Source organism: Neolamprologus multifasciatus, chromosome 14 (assembly GCF_963576455.1).
Source record: "Neolamprologus multifasciatus chromosome 14, fNeoMul1.2, whole genome shotgun sequence".
NCBI lineage: Eukaryota > Metazoa > Chordata > Actinopteri > Cichliformes > Cichlidae > Neolamprologus > Neolamprologus multifasciatus.
In genome coordinates this window covers 29,971,947-29,984,255 of record NC_140452.1, presented here as the reverse complement: position 1 = coordinate 29,984,255, position 12,309 = coordinate 29,971,947, and the positions used below count along the sequence as shown (strand labels likewise).

At 40.7% G+C, this 12,309-nt stretch overlaps 1 pseudogene across 1 annotated transcript; it reads left to right on the top strand.

The window, feature by feature from the left end:
• Positions 1-1,435: 1,435 nt before the first annotated feature.
• LOC146504332 (von Willebrand factor A domain-containing protein 5A-like) lies at positions 1,436-12,051 on the top strand (annotated as a pseudogene). Its single transcript, XR_014877888.1, has 5 exons — positions 1,436-1,963; positions 2,053-2,275; positions 11,359-11,567; positions 11,697-11,869; positions 11,959-12,051. The product of XR_014877888.1 is annotated as a von Willebrand factor A domain-containing protein 5A-like (transcript).
• Positions 12,052-12,309: the final 258 nt, after the last annotated feature.

The window sequence follows — 12,309 nt, the reverse complement described above, 5'->3', positions numbered from 1 at the left end:
CAACTGTTTTTCCACTGATGAAAGTTAACGTGAGGGATTCTGGTGGTTAGAGACAAATGCAATCGCATAGCAGGATGCTATACACGGGCCAAATTTCAGTCAGGAGAACAACTGAGATTATTCCTCCAATATCCAAGGTAGTTATTAATGTACTGCAACAATATGGGAATAGAACAGCTACGAGAAAATTCAACATTAATGAATCAATGTTACGGAAGTGAAGCGGAGTTTTTGGCTTTCCCCATATTTCAAAATCATCTCTTTGCTATGACTGTCGCCCGGCATAATTTGCAGATGATAATGGCTGTAGCCGCTGTGAGGCTTTCGACCAAAACAGGCGCCGCTTGATGACGTCATCAACATGCGCTATCGTGATAGAGCAAAATCTCTATCGTTGGCCAAATTTATATCGTTTCTATTGTATATTGTTTATATCGCCCACAACTACTTCATACTGCTTTGAATTTAGTGTTGTGCCATAATATCCATCCTAATTTAATTTTCTTTAATTTCATGTTTTTGATTTCTGATTTTTGTGTTTATTGTAAACTTGAATTTGGTATTTGAAACAAATTAGGGGTTTTCATGCAGTACATAAAAAACTTCGTGCAAAACACAGTGACTTTTTCTAACACCGCACTGTGTTGCTGTTATGTGGCTGTTGCTTCCTCTCTGCTCACTGACTTTAATTGATATTAACTGCGCTGAGCAGCAGCTGGTAGATGCTCTTGTTTGCTTCGGCTGGCTGCTGAAGCCTCACCCACCTGACTGTCCCTGCCCTCAGCGCTGTGTTTTTTTACACAGCTGTCTGCGGAGCACAAGTGGACATCTCTGTCTTCGGCTGGACCTTTTACTGCGACTGTTTTAGAAACGAGCGCGTTTACGTCACAAACAGCAGGAGGAAAGTATTTACTGGACCAACGTCAGTGTTTTAAGAGGTAGGAATTTATTCCATGTGTTTTATGAAGGTTAAGATGACGCATCAGAATCTTTGATCGAAATTAGCCTTCTTCATAGATCGTAGTGTCTCCACATGGTGGGTCTTTTCCATTTTATTCCCCGTCAGAGTAATATCTGAAAAAAAAAAGATAACAAAAATATCTTTCAAAGTTTTTTTCAAATTATAATATTTCCATTTATATCTTTAAGGATGATTGCTTTTCTTTTCTTTTGTTTTTATTCTGATATTTTGAAAATGACCTCAGGTTAAGTCTTTCAGATATATCTTAATCACTTTATTTTGTATTCAGGCTGGCTATATTTTAATGAAAGTTACATGTCAGTATAACGATCATGTTCAAATTAAATCTCAGATTTAGCTGTGAATAGGTACAAAGATGGTGTCCTGTGGTCTACGCAGTGTCCAGATGGAACCTGGTAAAACATCACTTAATAAATACAATTTCAAAGCAGATGGGGGGGGGGGGGGGGGGGGGGGCTGTAGCTCAGGAGGTAGAGCAGGTTACTTACCAATTTGGAGGTTCGACCCCCGTCTGTTCCAGTCTGCATGCCAAATATCCTTGGGCCATGTACCAACCCCAAGTTGCTTTCTGATGCATCTATTGGCGCATGATTGCCTGTGCACTTCCATAGAAAGAGTATAGAAAAAAGTGCTTGTGCAAATGGGTGAATGAGACAAGTTGTGTAAAGTGCTTTGAGATAGAGTAGAAAAGTGCTGTATAAGAACCAGTCCATTTAACTGGTTTGACCAAGTTAAGATGTGTTGTAAATTTGGATGTTTCATTCTGTTTGACTGTCAGTTCCTCTGAAGAGCATTGAGGTGGAGCTGGAGGTGAGGGACCATGTGGCTACAGTGGTCTCCACTCTGAACTACGAGAACAAGGAGGACAAACCATTAGAGGCTGTTTTTGTCTTCCCTCTGCCTGGAGATGCTGCTGTCTGTCATTTCAGCGCTCAGATTGGACAGACACAGATTGTAGCTGAGGTGATGGAGAAACAGAAGGTGAGCTGGACAGTAAATATAACCTGATTATAAGTGAGATTCAAAATAAACACAGTGAATGTCACTGACATGTGTCACCTGTGCTTCAGGCTCGTGAATTGTATGATGATGCTCTGAGCTCCGGTAAGCAGGTCTGCCTATTGGCGGAGAGTGATGAGAGTCCAGATATATTCTCTCTGTGTGTGGGCAGTCTGCCTCCAGGAGAGAGCGCCTCCATCAGGTTGGAGTACGTCACTGAGCTGGCTGTGCAGGCTGATGATGGTCTGAGGTTCTGTCTGCCTGCTGTGCTCAACCCTCGATACCAACCTCAGGGTAGGACAACTGTAGCTTTTCTTTTGATCCTGCTTGCCTTTTGTGTTGTTCTCTGTCAAGATAACCTTTGTTGCCACTGATTTTCAGTCCACCTCTTGTGTAAATTCGTATGCCTCGAACCCTTTTTCCCTTTTATAAGAATGGCTTCTTGATAGCCACCCTCCTTTTGAGAGCGTTTCTGATGAAGCTTCAATGAACAGTAAATGGATCAACTAAAGACCCAGATCCATCCCTCGGGTCCTGTTAGCTGTTCGCTGGATCTTTTTCCTATTTCTTAAGGACATGACTTTCAAATCATTATGTGCTGTAGATAGTTTGTTAGGCCTGGCACTTCTTCACCTGTCTGGTTTGCACAATGTTTTAAGGACACACTGCACAGCTTACCCAGATATGTCAAGTTTTTATCTAATAGCACTTTGGCAATCATCTTATTGGTGCCAAAATATTATTTTATAAATGTCAAAGTGTGTTATTTTTTGACTTTTTTTTTTTTTGTTTCAGCTAAAGAAATGGGAACAACTGATGTGTACTTGCAACAGGCTGCCTAAAGATACAGTTTAAAATTGTGTCCACTTTGCTAATGTCAATGGAAAATTGTACTTAGTAGTCAGTATAATCTTTTAATGATATAAGTTTGTATATGGTAGAATACTGCATGTAATCATTTGTGTTTATTGAAAGGATGTCTCATCCTAGGAAGTCTGTAACATTCCAGGGTGTTCTGGCTTTCACCCCCACATCCTAGGAGCATGGGAAAGTTCGTACCTTGTTTTATTGTTTTACGGTAGGATTAACGTAGTTATATCTGTTTCCAGTCTAAGTGGTTTAGGTGAACTGCTGGACTTTCCAGACCAGCAGTTTTAGGGAAGTCTTTATGGGGTCACACTCTGACCCCCCTCACACACACACACCACACAAGCACCCACTGAAGTGTATAAATAAAGGACCAGGGCAAGTCCTCAGGGCGAGTCTCTGAGTCTCACTCTAGGCTGCCCTTGCTAGCAAGAAATTCTGTGTGTTTCTCCTCTCTGATTCTCTGCTGAAGAAGTGTTTTAGAATATATCTCTTAACATTATTTGGTCCTTCGTAGCCGGAGCAGAAAACATCAGAACTGTTATCTGTGACTCTGTTCCAAGATCCAGCACTGATTCCTGACGCCGTGGGGAACCAGCACTGAAGCCTGTGCACAGCCCTCTTAGACGAGGAGAGAGCCCCAGGACATGAATTCGGGTCTGGGCCGGTGGCCTGGTCCACGGCGCTGGGATTCAGTCTGATGATCCGAATCACCAGTGAGATGTCGGAGGGTGAGAAACACTATTTTGGTATATAAAACGGCCGCAAAGGTTTAAAAGTCACGTGACAAAATAGGTTGAGTTCGCCAAAAGGAACTGTGTTTAGACTAGTTTTAGAGGTAGCTGAAAATACTTCGTGACAAATTAAAATACGTTTAAGCAAATGAAAACAAATGTAAACAAATGACAGAGAAATTAAAATAGGTTTAAGTTCGCCAAAAGGAACTGTGTTTAGACTAGTTTTAGAGGTAGCTGAAAATACTTCGTGACAAATTAGGTTTAAGTTCGCCAAAAGGAACTGTGTTTAGACTGGGTTTAGAGGTAGCCGTGAAATACTTCGTGACAAATTAGCGCGCAAATGTCTATATGTGTGTGTGTCTGGAAGTAATAATTGATTTTACAGCACAATAAGCTGCTGAACTACTTCCATTTTTGTTTTCTTTGCTGAGGCTCAAGTACTGGTGATAAAGGAGAACGGTTGAGTTTCATCTCATAAAACTGATACCGCTTCACCGTTAGGGTGAAGTCGAAGGCCGTATCAGTAAACCACTCTGAAGTCAAGCGTGCCAGCGACGGCCCAGCAAAATCTTTGAAAATGGAGAATAAACAAGCGAAATTAACACCTGATGAGAAATTTTTAGAAAAACAACAAGCCGGAGCAGGACTAATGCAAAAGAAAGGGAGAGGAATGCATAGTGGAAGAGCAAGAGGTAGAGGCAGAGCTACACACACACCAAACAGTGGCTTTAGCACTACATGCTGGAGGTGTGGAAAAGAGGGACATTTTGTACGTGACTGTAAGAAACAAAGAAGACAGTAACTCAGAATAGGATAGCAGCTCAGGTGAAGAGAGCAGTTCAGACTAGGAAGAACGTACTAATCCCTCACCAAGTGAAAATTAGAGATCAAAGTAGTTTAAAGTAGTTTAAAAAGGGTTGGAAACAGACCCAACTGAATAGATATAAATACAAGAGGAATAAAGTAAAATAAACAAAAGGCTAAATTACAACTTATCTTTAATGTATTCATACTAATAATAGCAAGGATAACAACCTGTAAACTGGTATTAATGATGAAATAATATTAATATGAAGAGGCACCTCAGTCAGTCATGATGTGAGGAGGATAATTATTGAAAGTAATCTGCATTAAGCTTAGGGTTGCTCAAATTCAGTACAATGACATATGAAGTAAAATAGGTAAATACTTTAACTAATTACGTGCATAGAGGCACTTGACCTGTTTGAAAAACGGTCATCCTAATATGAGCCATTGTTGAGATATAGAGCACACCTATGAAAACAACTAATATGCTGAACCCTGTATGACACAGCTGAAAACTACATGATGGAGAAGCTGACTTGAATATGAAACCACTGTGAGGTTGCGTTGTGGTCTCTTCTGAGCTGATGAGCAAGCTACACATTATCAGATCAGGAGCTGGCTGAGAACTCTTCAAAGAGAGGGAAACAGAACTATGATAACTATGATAACTGGAGTGTGAAGCGTTTCCGTGAGCAGTTTTCCTGCATCTTGACTCATGTGTGTAGAGTGTTCATAGCATCAGCATTATGTTTTTGTTTATTTGTTTTGGTGGGTTGAAAAATAGTTAAATAAACTTGTGATCATATTTATGGATCACCATGGCACATATCATCAGCCATGTGATTTATTTACGCAGATGAAAAAAGTGAGTGTGAATGTGTCTGACGTCACAGTGTTTTTGTGCGCTGTGTAAAAGTAATTGCATCTGATTGTGAGAGCGGTGATTCTGCAGGTCACCAGCTATTGTAAAAAAAAAAAAAAAAAAAAAGAGTGAAAAAGAGACAAAATTTACATTGTAGATGAAAAATAATCATAGGAAAAAGGTTTTGTGTTGATCAGCCAAGAACAACTACAATCTTATTTTCTGCTTTTAAGAAAGGACTGTTCACAAAAACAGAGAGAGAGAGAGAGATGTGTGTTGATTAAGCAGTGATAATAATAATGAAAATGTCTTAGTTTGTCACTTTCAGGTGACAAGCAGACCTGAATCAATTTTCCACATGCAGCGGTCGGAAGAAAGTTATAGTTTAACATCATTAGAAACATTCAGGCCAAGTTTCTGGCTAACTTATTTACAGCACCATGTGTCTCTCAAACTCACAAGCGAGCTCTCACTCCTCCCTGAAGACAAGGAATGCAGCTCCAAAGAGCAATAACATGGCAGATAAAGAGACAGCAGCAGAGTCCTGAGCAAAGACTCCCGAGCAAAGAGTCCCAGCAAGCAGCAGCAGTGTGGACAAACAGCATCAGAGAAGAAGAGCAAACCCATCATCCTGCCTGATTGGATGAATGGTACTGTGTTCCCAACAAGCTGCAAATTCACTGTGCATGTGACAAGAACATTTGAGGAGAACTGAGGAGACTGTTGGAGTTTGACATTTGCCACCTTTGGAGTAAAATGGCAAGAAGAGACAGTGAAACACAGGACAAAGCTGAAAGAGAACTGCCTGCTACTGGACTGTTGAAGTGGGAGAGGACAACAGAGTGAGAGGAGTGGTGAGAACACATAGGAATTTTGTTTTCAATATGGGAAATCAAAATTTGGGTTAGCAAACCTGGGAAAAACAAAACTGACTGCTTAAGTGGGAAATTGTGAAGGAGTCTGAAACACTGCAAAAAGAAACATACAAAATCACACACACAAGCAGAACATGCATTAACCCTACTAACACAAACACAAGAGAGCTCATGAAGATTAGACAACATCTTAAGCATGTGAGTCTGTTTACCATCTTGTCCAAGTCACTTAGTGTGATGAGAAGTGATGCAAAGATCAGTGGACTCATAGCACATTAGTTACAAAATAATTAAATAATAGCAGAGAAATGTGTAGGAAAGGCAGCTCCACAGACATGCATTAAACCTGCCTAATAACACAAACACACATGCAATGAAAATTAGCTTGTTATCTTTCATCAGTGTTAAAATAGGGTAAATTTAACAGACACTTGTTATCAAATGCTGAATTTATCCAATAATAAAAAAATTGACTCTCTAGGTTGCAGGACAACAGTTTAACTTTTGTGGGAAAAAAGATTCTGGTTTGACCAACCAGTGATCAGACAATAAATTTAGTTGTTAATATAGTAAATTGGGAGATGCTTCCTGCTTGATTGATGCAGCACAAGTAATTTACTGTATGAGGGAAATTCTATTTTTGTGATTACATTTTGAACATGCATTTCTGTTGTCCTGTCATCTTAGTGGGTTAATAGCTGATATGCAAATTAGTTGATCGTTCTTAGATTGAGGAAAGGTGACTGAATCTTAGCACGAGTGAATGAGATGTGTTGGAGTTTGTTAGAGTGGAGACTCTAAAACACTGAGTTTCCTGTTTTGATGTGCGAGTGAATCCTGCACCCAGATACACAACTCTGAATACGTAAGAACAAACGTCTTTTGTGAAATAGCTGATGACATGTCTCACGTTTTATGATGACAGGAAAAAAGAAATACTGGATAATATGGATCTGTGGCCCAAATGAGTGAAGAGCACAGACTTGGGGATTAAACTCATAACATATTAGGCTTATGTTGTGTGTTGTGCATCTGATGGTTGTTTTGGAGTGAATCTAGCTGATGATTTTTCTTTTGTTGTGAAGTTGAGCCTGCCAATTAGTATGATGGTATGATAAACCATGTTAATGGTATGATTTACCCTCCTGAGATGAGGAGCATGTGTCATGACTTAACAAGGCCTTTTTATTTTGATACTTTCACAGTGCACTGAAAGTTTTGTTTGATAATCTCTGTTTGAGCAGATCTGCATGATTAGAAGCGCTATATGATACGTCGTCAAGAAAATTGTTACAAGTGAGTTTCTCCACATTAAAATGGGCTCAGGAGAAAGCCACTTATTTGGGACAATTAGAAAATGAGAGTCCCTGCCTAAAAAGGATTCAGCGAGGTAATCCGATCTAAAATTCTTCTTTTTTCTTTTGAAATGACGTCATTTTGCTGAGGGTGGAAATCAAATGCGGCGATAGTTTCCACTATCAGCAAAGAAAGAAAGAATGGATGAATGAATGAATAAATGGAAATAAAAATAAAACTGACTGACTGGTAAAACCTGACAAAACCTGACAAGACTTGACCACGACTCAAAGTTAACCTCCACCTAGACAGGCCAAAAGGGTGGATGAATTTACGTGTTTCTTTTTACAGGAGCAGAAAGATGACAGCAACATCTGAGGTTGCATACCGATTTAACTTTTAAATGCCACTTTCTGTGTTTGTGAATCTACCAGGGGTGTGTTATTCATGGGTTTGTGTTGCTCACAGAGATTACTGTGAGAAAGAGTGTATACACCTGCGCAGCGCTAACATTTACATTTTCTTCTCTACAGCATTACAATTCTTCATGTGGTTTGATCATGTGATTTATAACAGGACAACTAGTTAATGTTTTTCTACCACAGGATTACTGAGATTTTGTATGAAGAAAATTGTAGTATGACATATGAATATGTTGATGAGAAGTTTCCTGTGTTGAAAACTAGTGTCACTTCTTTCCACAGCTATGGATGGCTAACTTTATGGTCTTTTTATGGCACCTCTGGAACCTGTCGACCTGCGTCTGACCACCGGGATGGTCAATGTGTATTGCTAATGTTTGTTTTTCTAAGAGTACATGTAGAGAATTCAGCAGAAGCGGACAGGTGACATGAGAAAAACAAATAAGAGATGCAGTGTTTATGGAATAATTTAATATGGGGCTCATTAGCTAACCACCATTGAGCTCATAGTGATTGATGAGTGGAGTGACTTTGCTTAAGAGAAGTCACCGATTACATTAATGTTAACTGAGTACATGGGATGATCATGTCTGAGGCAAATTATGGAACTAATTGTAGTTTACTGATTTGAAAAAACCTGCACATGATACTTGTCTTGCTGATGTTGAATGCTTTATTACTCTTATGATATAGTTGTTTATAGGTGTGAAGTTTGATTTCACTTCCAGATCTTGTTTTCCAGGCCATGATGGTGTATATGCAGGCTCCTGGCGGAGCCAGTTTTTAAGCAAACTTAATATGCAAAACACACTAACATCTTTTATTGCAGGATTATAGGTCCGGGGTGGTGCTGCTCCAGAGGAGGAGATGCCCTGATGTTGCCTGGGACGTGATCTAGCTAACCTTTTTCTTTAAGACAGGAATCTGGTTTTGATGAGTTGACTCATGGGAGTGTCCATGCGTCAAGAGGAGGGGTCCAGGATTAACATGAACAATGAATTAACATTAAACTGTTTTATATGATTTTTGCAGCAATTTGTGTGATTAACAGTTCATTCAACGGGTATCAAACCTATGCAAGTGGTGCATCCATGCTCAGATGAGGCTTTGATGGCCTATAAGTGAAGTTCACTGAACGAAAGAATGTGGTTTGATGATTGTTGACATGCTCTCCAAATAGAAGTTTTTCCTCCTAGCAAGGAAATACAGGTGCAGCAGTCATCTCCTGAGAAATCTTCAGAGGCCCGGTGAGAAACAAGAACCATTCCAGGCATAGCTGACAGCCCAGGCAGTGGTTGAGGTCAAAGGTCAAGCTGGTTGGGGCCCATCATGAGATCAGACTTTGGAGCCACAGCAAGGACCACGAAGCTGCGTTGGAATGAGAGCTGTGCCAAGGGGGATTTCCAGAGGCCAACAGAGGAGATTGTGGACAGCAGACGGGCACCTGAAGGATGAGGGGAGCGTGCCAAGCTCCATCGACAACGCAGAGGGAGTTCGAGGATGACATCATGATTCTGTGAAAGCACAGGAACCAGAAGCTATGGTGGTGATGACAGCAGTTTCCTATGAACATCACGTAATGCTGTGTCACTGTACTGTGCATACCGTGACACTCTGAAGACTGCTGGGATCATAACAGCAGTAAGATAACTGGACCCAGCACCCTTTGAACAGAGGGATTTTTCTGCAGTAGAAGAGTCATAAGTATTCCTATCGCAGGACGAAGACCCTCCTGGATACATCAGAGCCACTGCAAAAAGGTTGAGGTCCCAGAGGATTCCACTTCCTCCACAGAAATCAACTAGTAGAGGAAAGTTTCACCCTCCCTTGGTTGCTTCAGTGGCGAGGGGGAAGTGCTGATTGGGCGCCCGTAGGGAATTGCTCGCACTTCAACCTCCAGCCATTGGCCAACTCTAGAGTAACCAAGTAGTAGGGTGTGACGGACCTGTACGTAGCCATGGGAAGGTGGACCCTCCTGGTTACCTTGACTACGACGCTCACCTTTACAGGACAAAGACAGAATCAGCAAATACAGACTATTATGTCTGCTCTCATATGCCCAGCACGCCTTTGAGACAAATCCAGCAGGCCCAAAATCAGGACTATGTAAGCGATACAAGTGACTGGTTTTCTTGGCTTTACATTAGCTCCTGGTTACAGGTGCTAAAAAGACTACTCATCAGAGTTGGGATATTTCTACTTTTATTTTGTGTTTTTGTAACGTGTATACTGCCATGTTTAAAACTCTTGATTAACCGCATAATATTTTCCACTGTTGCTGCATACATAGCCGTGACAAGTGATGATAATGACTCCGACCTGTTGGAACATGAAGACTTTGTGTGACCAATGACGATGTGACAGAAAATGTACAACAAGATGTTACATACTGATATCTCACTTAAATTTATACTGACAACAGGAGGGAATGTCAATGGAAAATTGTACTTAGTAGTCAGTATAATCTTTTAATGATATAAGTTTGTATATGGTAGAATACTGCATGTAATCATTTGTGTTTATTGAAAGGATGTCTCATCCTAGGAAGTCTGTAACATTCCAGGGTGTTCTGGCTTTCACCCCCACATCCTAGGAGCATGGGAAAGTTCGTACCTTGTTTTATTGTTTTACGGTAGGATTAACGTAGTTATATCTGTTTCCAGTCTAAGTGGTTTAGGTGAACTGCTGGACTTTCCAGACCAGCAGTTTTAGGGAAGTCTTTATGGGGTCACACTCTGACCCCCCTCACACACACACACCACACAAGCACCCACTGAAGTGTATAAATAAAGGACCAGGGCAAGTCCTCAGGGCGAGTCTCTGAGTCTCACTCTAGGCTGCCCTTGCTAGCAAGAAATTCTGTGTGTTTCTCCTCTCTGATTCTCTGCTGAAGAAGTGTTTTAGAATATATCTCTTAACAGCTAAGTTGTCTGTTATGTGTAGACACAACACTGGTTCCTCCCTTGAGTTGGGTGCTCATGAAAAAGGCACCTAACATAATATGTACACAAGCTTTTATTACTGCACCTTGTCATACCTGGGTTTACGTCCCCCTTATGTAAATGTGTATATGAGGGGGATTTACAGGGAACATTAAAAGTCAACATCCAAATATATGGCCCTGCAGATGATACCTAGCTTTATCTATTGTTGAAGCCAGATGGCAAACAACAATTGAACTAAATTATGCTGAAAAACTAGTTCATGCATTTATTACTGCAGCGAGAGTACTGACTGGGCCTAGAAAACGAGAGCATATTTATCCCATACTGGCTTCTCCTAATTGGTTCACCGTCAAATCCAGAATTAAATTTATAATTCTTTTACTCTCATGTGACTTTTGTTTCACTTTGATTTGGTACTATACAAATAAAACTGAAGTGAAATGTATTAAAATCAACTAACAATAGAAAGAAAACCAGAACACGAGGTTCAATGAATCTTTCTGTGAACCTAGAAGTTGATACTGTAACAAAAGATTTACTTCTAATCAGTCTGATACTGTGTACAGGTAGTGAAGGTGCAGGTTTCCAGGTAACTTCTGTTCCAGCCTCTCTGGAGCCCTACAGTCTGTCTTTTTCTGCCCGAGTGTCCTCTCCTCATCCAGTCTCTGAAGTAGAGTCCAACTGTTCCCTGGAGATGTTGAACTGTTGATTTATTACAAAGACGCCCACCAGCCCACTGCTGTGGTGGAGGCAGGACAGGCCTCTGCTGAGCCGGGTGAGTGAAAGTTTTTAGTTTGCAAATACACATTTCATTATCCTTACTTTTTAACAAACAGTTTATGTGTTGGAATAAAAAGTAAAAAGCAAATTTATGTAATTTTTTTTTTCTGTCTCTCATTTTCAGGCTCTCTGATGGGTGATCCAGTGGTGATGGTGAGTCTGTACCCTGAGTTCCCCCAGTCTGTGATGTCTTCAATGGCTCCATGTGGAGAGTTTGTGTTCTTAATGGATCGATCTGGAAGTATGGAATTTAGGAACCACGGATTTCCTCGCCAGACTCGCATCCACAGTGCAAAGGTATTCATAATAAGTTTACTATGAAATCTTTAATTTCATGATGTGCCTCTCACACAGTGGCCTCACCATCTTTTTCCTCTTCCCTTAAGGATACTCTGCTGCTCCTGTTGAAGAGCTTACCAATGGGCTGCTATTTCAACATTTACAGTTTTGGGTCCAAATATGAACACATCTTCCCGTGAGTCTTTGCCTCACATCAGTCAGCCCAACAAAAGTCTGTTTTTGATATGAAGAGCATGTACTTGTGTATTGGTGTTTGTGTAACTGTCGTGTTATTCAATTATACGCGGGTCCACTGTACGATTCATAACCACGCTTTATTTTTCTGTTCTTGCTCTGCTGCCGCATAACATAACATTCTATACAAAACACACACCGGTCTCGCCCTCTAGCTGCCATCAGCCTAACTACACTGACCGGGTGCATTAACATCTACTGTA